The sequence below is a fragment of the Tupaia chinensis genome, unplaced genomic scaffold (genome assembly GCF_000334495.1).
Source record: "Tupaia chinensis unplaced genomic scaffold, TupChi_1.0 Scaffold000369_1, whole genome shotgun sequence".
NCBI lineage: Eukaryota > Metazoa > Chordata > Mammalia > Scandentia > Tupaiidae > Tupaia > Tupaia belangeri.
In genome coordinates, this window is record NW_006159866.1 from 2329151 (window position 1) to 2338698 (window position 9548).

Genomic DNA, 9548 nt, shown 5'->3' on the forward strand with positions numbered 1-9548 from the left:
CTGGGACACTGCCCGCAGCTCCCGAGCCGTGACTTCCCACCTGCTCTGGTTTTCCATGGAACTTACATCTCTCCCAGACATTGGAACTGACCTGCTTTTCACATCTAATATTTATTTCTGTCTGTCTCCACCTGCCTCCCTATGAGAAGATAAGCTTGAGGACAGAAATGTTCGTTTGCATCACCGTATTCCAAATGCCCCAAATGCTGGCGCACAGTAGGTACTCAGTGAATATTTGCTGAAGAAACAGATGTGGAAGGAGGGAAGGAGGCATCGGTGGCTTCCTTCTTCCTGGGTCAGCCCCAGCTTCCTGGCTTGTTACCTGGTTTCTCCACAAACAAACAGAGAGGGGTGGGGTGCCGCCAGAGCACACAGCCTGGAGGCCTTCAGACTGGGCCAGGCTGGGCCTAGGGGTATGAGGGGCAGTGTTCAGTCCGGGGTCAGCCCCAAGTGGTGGCCATGGCCTTTGGGGGGCCTGAGCCCTGGGTCCCCGCATCCTTGTTGAGCCACAGGCTGAAAGCCGAGGAGAAGACGCTGGACCTGGAGTTCGAGGTCTTGAGTGTGGGCTTTAACGAGGAGGGCAGATACGCCCTGCGGTTGTCAGCTGAGAACCCCCTGCAGCCGGGCTCTGGGGCCGGGGTGCAGCTGCGGGTGAATGACGAGGACCCCCTCCCAACCTGCTCCGCTGTCACTGAGGTCATGGAGCAGCAGGTTCCTGGCCAGAGCCTCACCCTCTCCAGGAACAGGTTCATCTTTACTTTGCCCAAAGGTATGGAGTAGGTGGGGAGTAGCAGGGAGGACCCTGGAACTTCAGTTCCAGCCCCATGGAGACCCAGGCCGCCCCGGGGAACTGGGAAGGGTAGGAGCAGAGCTCTGGACATGACCCCAAAGCTTGGCCTGTGTCTTTAGGTGGATGTGGGCCCTCTGGGGGCCCTGCTTCCTCCAGCGTGACGTGGGGACAGCGTGCTGGCTGTGCAGGGTGGGTGGGAAGGAAATGCGAACGCAGAGGAGAGGCAACTCCATGAGCCCGAAGAACTGAGCCCATGCCTGCCTGGGGCCGGCCTAGCAGTGAACACACGCACAGCAGAGCCAGCGCCCTGAGAACCCAGCCCGGACACCTCTGAACCACAGACATGGGGTGGACAGAGACAGGCTGCCTGGGCCCTGCCTCCCAGGAGATTCCAGACCAGGTGGAAAGGCAGGAACTCCAAGCAGAGAATAGTTAGGGGAGCCAGAAGGAGCAGAAGAGCCATGCACAGACTGCAACCACCCAGGCAGGCTTCCTGGAGGGGGAGTCCCAGGCTGCCAGTGCCAGAAATCAGAGCAGGCTGACTGCTCTCTGGTGCAGAGTGGAGGCAGGACACAGGACCACCCCACCGGCCAAGAGCCCTCCCCTCTCCCCCATGGACTTAGACTGGGCATCAGTACAGGAGGGAGCCATGGCTGGGGGCCTGCTAGGCTTGTGCTCAGAGGCTGGCAGCCCAGGCCTCCCCAGGGCCCTGCCTGTCCCTGTCCCCTGGTGGAAGCAGGGAGACCCCAGAGACCTCTAAGCCTCACGTTCCCACTCAGGGTTCTGCAAGAATGACGGACAGCATGATGCTCAGCTGCGGGTGGAGGCGCTGAGGTTGGACGGAGCCTCTGGCCGGGCGGCCCAGAGCGTGGGCAAAGCCATCTTCCCCATCTACCCGCGGCCAGACCAACCCCGCATGAACCCCGCGGCGCAGGAACACGAGGACCTGTACCGCTACTGCGGCACCCTGGCTCTGCTGCGGGCTGGCCCCGAGCCCACAGCCCGCCACTGTGGAGGCCTGGCCTACAGCGTGGCCTTCCACGTGCACCGGGCCCCGCCGCCTCCTGCCTCCACCTGCCCTCCGGAGGCCAACTGGGCAGAACTGTCACCACTCACGGAGCTCTGGCTGCCCCAGCTGCAGGTGGGTGTCCCTGGGTCCCCCTCAGATCCTGGGCTTCCTGAGCACAGAGCAGACTCTCAGGTGAGCGGGGTTCTCCCGGCCCCTCACTGAGCAGCCAGCAGGCTCTCCCAAGGCTGCCTCATCGGTTCCGGGCACCATGCCGTCTGAGGATGGGTCCCAGGGACCCAGGGACCCACTCCCCTGCCCTGGCCGCTCAGCCAGTTAACAGGGTGGCCCACTGGGCTCCGTTCCTCCACTGGCCAGTTGGTCACCCTGGCCACCTCCTGTGCTCCCAGCTCTGATTGGGTGCTGAGCTTGCAGGCTGAGAGGGAGTCGCCTGGCCTCCTCGGTGACTTTCTGTCCTCTCAGACTGAGCTCCCTGACTAGCCTGGGCCCTAGCCCCTCTGTCCTGCAGTTAGTCACAGGACAGGGGTGTGGGGCTCCAAGCTCAGGGAGCAGCCACCCCCAGTCCAGGTCCCGGTATGGCCCAGCCCCCCTTGCCAGGGCCCGGATGGCTCCCTTCAGGCCGAGGTGGTAAATGTGGGGGGCGGGGGCTCTGCGGGGAGGGGATCACGAGATGGCCGATCCTGCAGTAGCTCTAATTTCTGTTATTTAAAGCCATCATCTCCCCACCATGCTCCCTCTTAAAGTGTCAGATGTCTGCTTCTAGCAAGACAAGAAAATGGCCTTCAAGGGAGAGGAAAATCACTCCCATCCTGGGAGGGTGGGGGTTAGCCATTGCAACGCTGAGACAGGGCCAGGAGGCCCTTGGGGACAGACAATGACGGGGGTGCTTCAGAGAATGGAGGCCTGGTCTTCCCGTTCGGGCAGACTCGGCCAGCTAGTCGGAGAAGGCACCTGAGCACCTTTCTGTGCAGCCGCGGACATAGCCAGAGGGTGGCACAGCCAAAGGGCAGCCATGAGAGCAGGCTCTGAGACAGGCAAGGCTGCCTTCCACCGTGGGGAGGTGGGTGTGACCCACTTTACGGAGAGGGGAAGGACGTCCAGGAGGCACTTACCCCAGCCCTCTGGTTCTCATCTGCAGAGGAGGGTAAAGCCGGCCGGACAGGAGCTTGAGTAGGGGTAGGGTGGGGTGGGAAGGAAAGACAGCAGGCAGGAAGAATGGAGAGGAGAGAATTCCATTCTCAGGGTGCAACCCAATCACAGCAATACCTGGTTCAAGGCCTGGAATGGGTTTTTGGACTTCAGATGCAAATATCCAGGCAAACACTTCCTCCAGGCAGCCTTCCCACCATTGATTTTGTCTCTGCCTGGATGTTCTCAGTCCCGTGTGCACTGGGCATTTCGCCAACTGAACCTATTCGATGTAGAATTGCACGGCAGGCTCTCGCTGCTTTCCAATGTGTGCAGCATGTATCAGCATCTTTTTCTTTCTTTTTAAAATCAGGACTGACAGTGATGGGGAGCAGTGGAGAGAGGGCGGAGGGCAGAGGGATTAGTGCAAAGATGGACATGAGGGTGAGTAGGGAGCAGGAGACAGGCTCAGTGCGAATGCCAACAACCGACTGAACCTGAGCCGCTGCGTCTGCACGGCTACACCTGCGCTGGGCACAGCGCTCGAGTCCTGGAGGTGCCAGGAATGGAACTTCCATGTTTGCTGAACTTTTCCTTTCTCTTTGCTGTAGGGTGTGTGCTCTAACCAGGGAGACAGACAAAAAGAGAGGAAAAGTGAGAAAGCACCCCCCAGGAGGCGCCACGCCACCGTCCCTTCTTCATTCTCCTCTCAGGACTTTGGGCGCACAAGCACAGGCGCCTGGCACGTGTTACAAGGCCCTGGGTCTAGAACTCACACCGCGCAGTTGGCTGTGTGGGACCCAGCTCCATGACAGCTGTGCAAGCCAGCCCTGAGCTAGTATGGATATGGACAGAGAATGCTCCCTTCTCTAGTCGCAGGTCTCCTCCTGTGTGTGTGTACGGGGAGTGGAGGTGACTGTCCCTCACAGCCATGTCCAGATCTGCTGTCAGAGACCCCAGGGTAGAGTCACTCCCTGGGCTCTGGGCCTTGATCCACGGCTGGGGCACTGGGAGCACCTGAGCAGGGGATGCAGAGGGAGCTGACTGGGTGGGAGGAGGACTAGCACCAGGCCCCAGGCAGCACAGCAGGGCCCTTCCTGAGGCCCAGACGCCTCCTTTCTGGTAGAGCCTCTCCTGACTCACCCCACACCCACGCTGCCTCCTGTTCCCTTTCCGTATGCTGGAGACCGTGTGGCTACATGCCCCAGCACTGCTTCTTCCCCAGGGGGCAGACCAAGGTGGCCTGGCCAGGGCCGGGCAGAGGTGCCTGAGAGCACAGAAGCCCAAGCCCGCCCAGTGGTTCACACGAGCTCTTCCAAGGGCAAAGGGTGCCTTGAGGAGCCTGGGGAGGCCACCGTGCCGCCCTCCTGGCCCTTCTCCAGGAGACCCCTGAGGTTTGCTGGAAGAATGCCGCCCACCAAGGGAAACTTCAGGCTGGAAATTCCCGGGGAAGAAATTTATGGAAATACAAAATTTAAAACCCCTGGCCCATCTTGGGGGAGGTTCCTTCACCGTAGGCCTGGGAGCTTCCCCCTCCTCTGCTCCAAGCTGAGCCCAGATCTTGGGCAGGAGGGGGCGGGCGGTGGGCCCCTCCCAGCACTTACCTCTCCCAAACAATTGCAGTGTTTCACGAAATTACTCCGTTTCCCAGGAGCTTTTTAAACGACACATTTTTTTTAATTCCTTCCATTTAAAATACCTTTTTTTCTATGCCCTGGAGGGGAAAGAAGAGAATAAAAAGCTAATAAAGCAATCACAAATGCCGAGCACCCAGCCCTAAGCCTGGGGATTGTGACTGGATTTGGCGCCGGCAGGCTGGGGGCGGGCAGGAAGAGCAGGAGGGGAAGGGGAGGCACTGGGCGCCCTGTCCCTCGGTCCCAGGCTCCTCTTTCTCGCCTTTGTTCCCTCCCCATCCTGTCTGTCTGCCTTGGTCCCCTGCTGTCTGGAACTCCCAGCCCTCAGCCCTCGCCAGCCCCAGGCCTGCTGCTGCCTCAGCCCCAAGCACACCAGTCCTCACCAGCCCTCACCGCCCCTGCTGGGCTTTCAAATTCCTCATGCCTTTTACTGCAGCTATGGCTGCACTATTTCTAGTGCCCCAGAGGCTGGTTCAGGGAGAGCTAGCCGTGTGGATTTCATTAGCTTCCTCTTTACTGCCCAGTTATGGGGACAGTCGGCCTGGCCTTGGAGCCAGCTCCACAGGCCCATTTTACAGCCTGGAAGACTGAGACCCCAGAGGCAATGCTGAGCTGCTACAGCAATGTGCTGGGAGCCTGGGAAGGTGAGGACAGGTTCCCAGCACTGCCAGCCACCCAGCCCTGGGCACCAGGACCCATGCTGCCAGCCCCCTGCCTGCCTATTCTCACCAAATACAAGGACTAAAGGCAGGTCAGCCCCTCCTTGCAAATGAGGCAGTTTTATGGGCTTTAGAAAAACACTCCAATTGTTCCCTCAATTACCCTGAGCGGATTGAATATATTAATCTCTCTCTTAACTCGAGTTAGAGACTGGGCTGTCTCCCCTCCCCCAGCCCCAGCGCCCCTCCACAGGCACGTGCCAGGGATCACTCCCAGCCCCCTCCTGGGTCCCCCATGCTCTGCTTGCAGGTCAGCCTCCACTGGGCAGCACAGTTCTGCAACCATAGTGGCCACCACTGACACATACACACACAGCACACACAGTCATGACAGTACACATACATATGCACACAGCACACACACACATACACACAGCGAAGACAGTATGCACACATGCACACACAGCACAAATGACATACATACATGCACACATATGAACATGCGTGCACACAGTGCATACATGTGCACACACGCAAACACAGTAAACACTCATGCACACACGCACATGCACATACACACACATAGGCATACAGCTGCTTTACAATTCATCAATTTTCATGGATTTTTTTTCATTGCTGCTGTTTGGAAGAGCCATTTCCCTGAGTAAATGCTGTCGTGGGGGCTCCCCCCTGAGGAGAGGGTGGGAGGGATGGGGGGACCGCAGGGCTCCCCTTCTGCTCCTGTGACAACTGCCTGCAGCTTAAACACACTCTGCCCCAGGCGGCTGAGCCCTGCTAAAAGCTACCTGAGGTTTCCCTTTGTAGCTCGATTTTCTTTTATTTCAGGGAACAAAGGCACTGTCAAGGCGTTCTCTGAGTGCTGTCACCGTGCAGGGAGGGAGGCTGAGCTGGTGGGACTGGTGGGCGTGGGCAGCTGGCTCTAGGGAGGGTGGGTGAGGCACATCCAGCCCCACCTCTCCCTGACCCATCAGAAAGGGAAGCTCAGACTGAGGCCCCACAATTGCCCTGTGGCCACCCACTGACTTCCTCCTCCGTGGCCCTCTGAAGGAGACCCCAGGTCCTTGTGTAGAGGAGATTCAAAACTGCACATATTTGGGGAGACCCCATTTTTACCCCCACCACACTCTGCCTGCCGCGTTGCCTGTACATGCCTTTGGGGTTCTAGAACTCGGTGGGATGGGGGGTGCAAGCAATCTGGGACTCGGCCAGTTCGGGGTGAGAGGCAGGTACGTGGGGTGGGCAGACCGGGCTGTGGCATTGACTTGGTGGCATTTGACCCTGTGCGTCAGGTCACCTCCCTCGGCCTCTGCTTCCACATCTGTAAGCCAGCAGACTGCTGGCAACCACCCTGTGGGACGCGCCTGCCATTCCAGAATGGGGTCAGGGTGTCCTTGTTGGGCCGATGGGTCTGGACCTCAGTTTCTGCACCGAGAAGATAGGGCTCAGGGCCCCCAGGGGAGGGAGGGTATTGGGAACTTGCGAGTCTCACAGTCCCGGGCCCTGGGCCCAGATCCCAGCTGCAGGTGGAGAAGGGGCCCAGCCTGGTGTTCGTCTGGAAAGAGGCTCCATTAGCAGATTGTTTCAACATAACACACCAGATGGCCCCGCTGCCTCCTGTCCCCACCTCCTGGAGGCCCGTGTGTGTGTGCGCGCATGTGTCGAGAGAGAGAGAGAGAGAGAGAGAGAGATCTGAGTGATGTGAGAGGAGGTGGAAAGAAAGGGGGTGCCTGCCCCTGAGGTCCCAGCTCAGTACGTGAGGATATCGAGGAGGGCTTGTGGCAGTTTCTCAGCTCCAAAAACAACCTTCGCAGTGAGAAAAGGGGACAGAGGTGCCGAAGGGCCCAGTGATGGCAGCATTTTCTGATCCTTGCACCCCTGAGAGGTAGAAGTGCCCCGACTCCTAAACACACCACCCTCGTGGGATCTCAGACACTCAGGACATGCATGCACACACGTGTGAGTGCAGTCTGCCTTCCAGGTGCATGTCTGCTGCATCTTCTGAGTTGACCAGCTGCAGATAGGAAATACTGGAGCCGACAACCTGGCCGTGCGTGCACTGAGCATGTGCTCACGTTCCCGGCCGTTCCCCAGACAGTGCAGTGCAGCTATGCCCACCGCATTCATGTCACAGCAGGCGGGGATGTGACCAAGGATGGACGTACAGATCCTATGCCGCTGGGCGAGAGGGCCTCCAGCTCTGCAGATCTGATATCCACAGGGCCCCGCAACAATCTCCCAGAGGTCCCACAGGAGGACGGCAGGCACAGACGTACCGCATCCTCAATGTGCAGAGACCCCCGATCACAAAGAGAGCTTCACGCCGCCCATGGCTGAGCACACCCAGAAGCACATGCCCTCCCCCATAGGTCTCATGCCACCTTCAGAGCTCTCGGTTCGGCACCGTGTAACACCCCCCTCCTCAAGTGCAGACTCTCCCAGATGAAGAAGAAGCTTTGGGGCCATGACATGTGTGATATATGAGGTGAGATTAGGGCCCCGATCTTTAATAAAGGTCTGACAGCAGATGGGGAGGGCAGCAAGGAAGGAAGGCAGACGGCACCCGCCCAAACGCAGCACATGCCCTCCCCCATAGGTCTCATGCCACCTTCAGAGCTCTCGGTTCGGCACCGTGTAACACCCCCCTCCTCAAGTGCAGACTCTCCCAGATGAAGAAGCTTTGGGGCCATGACATGTGTGATATATGAGGTGAGATTAGGGCCCCGATCTTTAATAAAGGTCTGACAGCAGATGGGGAGGGCAGCAAGGAAGGAAGGCAGACGGCACCCAGTCGGCCCAACCGCCTGCGTCCTGGGATGGTTCTGCAGAGGTCCAGGGTCAGAGCAGCTGAGGTGAGCAGAGATCAGCCTCCTTCCCGGGGTGGAGGGAGGGTGCATGTAAGACATCCTTCCCCCAACACGTAGCGACAGCCTGCTCTGGGGTACAGCGGTCCCCCTGCCTTCACCGTGGGGACCAGCCTTCACTCATGTATGTGTGCACCTAACGGGTGGTGAGCTAGGCCGCTGTGTGTCCATCCTCAGAAGCCACCAAGCTGGGCAAGGAAAGGAACTAGAAGCTGGGGGACAACCGTGAGGGTGGGGTGATGGGACCATTAGGTGTGCATCTGCTCTGGCCAGGAGTCAGGAGACCTTGTCCTGAGCCTCTGTGCTAGTCACACAAGAGCAGCTGCAAGTGACTTCATGGGCCTCAGCTTTCTCATCTGTATATGGGGAGGGTAGTGCCTCCTTCTCCAGGCAGGAAGGTCACAAGGCTCAGGGGAGAGGGTGAGAAGTGGCCGACAGCAGGAGCTCTCCCTCAAGGACAGGGTGAGGTTTCAGCAGAGACTGAGGAGGGTCAAAGCGGGAGGACACAGCCAAGGAATGTGAGGGCCAAGATAGCCAGAGAAAGCAGGACATGCAGAGGGTGCTCACAGGACACCCAGGGAATAGCGGGCGAGGCCACCTCTGCTGAGCTCTCTCCTGGTGGGTGCACACGGGACGCCCAGGGAGCAGTGGGCGAGGCCACTCTGCTGTGCTCTCTCCCAGAGGATGCTCGCAGGACGCCCAGGGAACGGTGGGCAAGGCCACCTCTGCAGAGCTCTCTCCTGGAGGGTGCTCTGAGTCAGCAGCAGGCCAGGCTGGAGCATGCCTCCACCCGTGAGCACACAATGGGAGTGAGAGCAGAGCTCCCCATCCCCAGCCGCAGGCTGGTCCGTGGCCTATTGAGAGCCCAGGCCGCCCGGCCAGCAGGGTGGGGATCAGCTGTTCCCCGTCGCTGAGGTGTGACTGTTTCTGTGTACACTTCAATGTGGTAGTCGTGGAAAGGGAGTGCTCGGTGAATGTGGTGCACCTGAGTCACCCTGGGCCTGGCCCCTCCTGCAAGAGCAGGAACTGCTGGGTCTCGGACACTGTTCATCTATCCAAGGGCACGTTGTTGCCACATGTGGTCGCCAGGACCCAGTCTCTGCCCAGCAGCCTCAGCACCTCCCAACACATGCAACTTCGGGGGACAAACCCTGATACAACCCCAGCTCCAAATTATCTGCCCCCTCAGCCAACAATGTGCGATGGTCACACTTCAGGCTCAGGCCCGTGCTCCTGAGCAAGTCCTTGCACATCTCTGGCCTCTGTTGTCTCATCTCTAAGAGGGGGCTAAGGAGGCCTACTTTACAATGTGGTTGTGACAATTAAACAGCATACTAGTCTCGCTGCAGTCCAGGAGGCCTTCTTGGAGGAGAGAGATTCTAAAGACTGAACAACGAAGGCACCCTGATTCAGCCTTGGCAGCAGGAA

At 59.1% G+C, this 9548-nt stretch overlaps 1 long non-coding RNA gene across 1 annotated transcript in view; it reads right to left on the minus strand.

The window, feature by feature from the left end:
* Window positions 1-7957: 7957 nt before the first annotated feature.
* Window positions 7958-9548, minus strand: part of LOC102480012 (uncharacterized) — a 6736-nt gene continuing 5145 nt past the window's right edge. The window contains exon 3 of the long non-coding RNA XR_001370736.1: window positions 7958-8127. This is a non-coding gene — a long non-coding RNA (uncharacterized LOC102480012). The remainder of the gene's footprint in view (window positions 8128-9548) is intronic.